The sequence below is a fragment of the Olea europaea genome, unplaced genomic scaffold (assembly GCF_002742605.1).
Source record: "Olea europaea var. sylvestris unplaced genomic scaffold, O_europaea_v1 scaffold2237, whole genome shotgun sequence".
Classification (NCBI taxonomy): Eukaryota; Viridiplantae; Streptophyta; class Magnoliopsida; order Lamiales; family Oleaceae; genus Olea; species Olea europaea.
Window position 1 is genome coordinate 99,125 of NW_019240409.1, and position 214 is coordinate 99,338.

Here is a 214-nt window from a genome sequence, read left to right on the forward strand (position 1 = left end):
GTTAGAAAAATTCGCTAAAGGAATTGTAAGGTCAATAATCATAAAAGATATACAAGATATAATAGATAAATTGGAAAAAAGAAAGAAAAGTATCTCAAAATATGAAATACCTTTTGGAACAGACATAGATATGATAACAGATATTGATATTATAAATTCTCAAACATTATTAGACTTTGAAGAATTACTTAAAAATTTATGAGATTAAAATTTT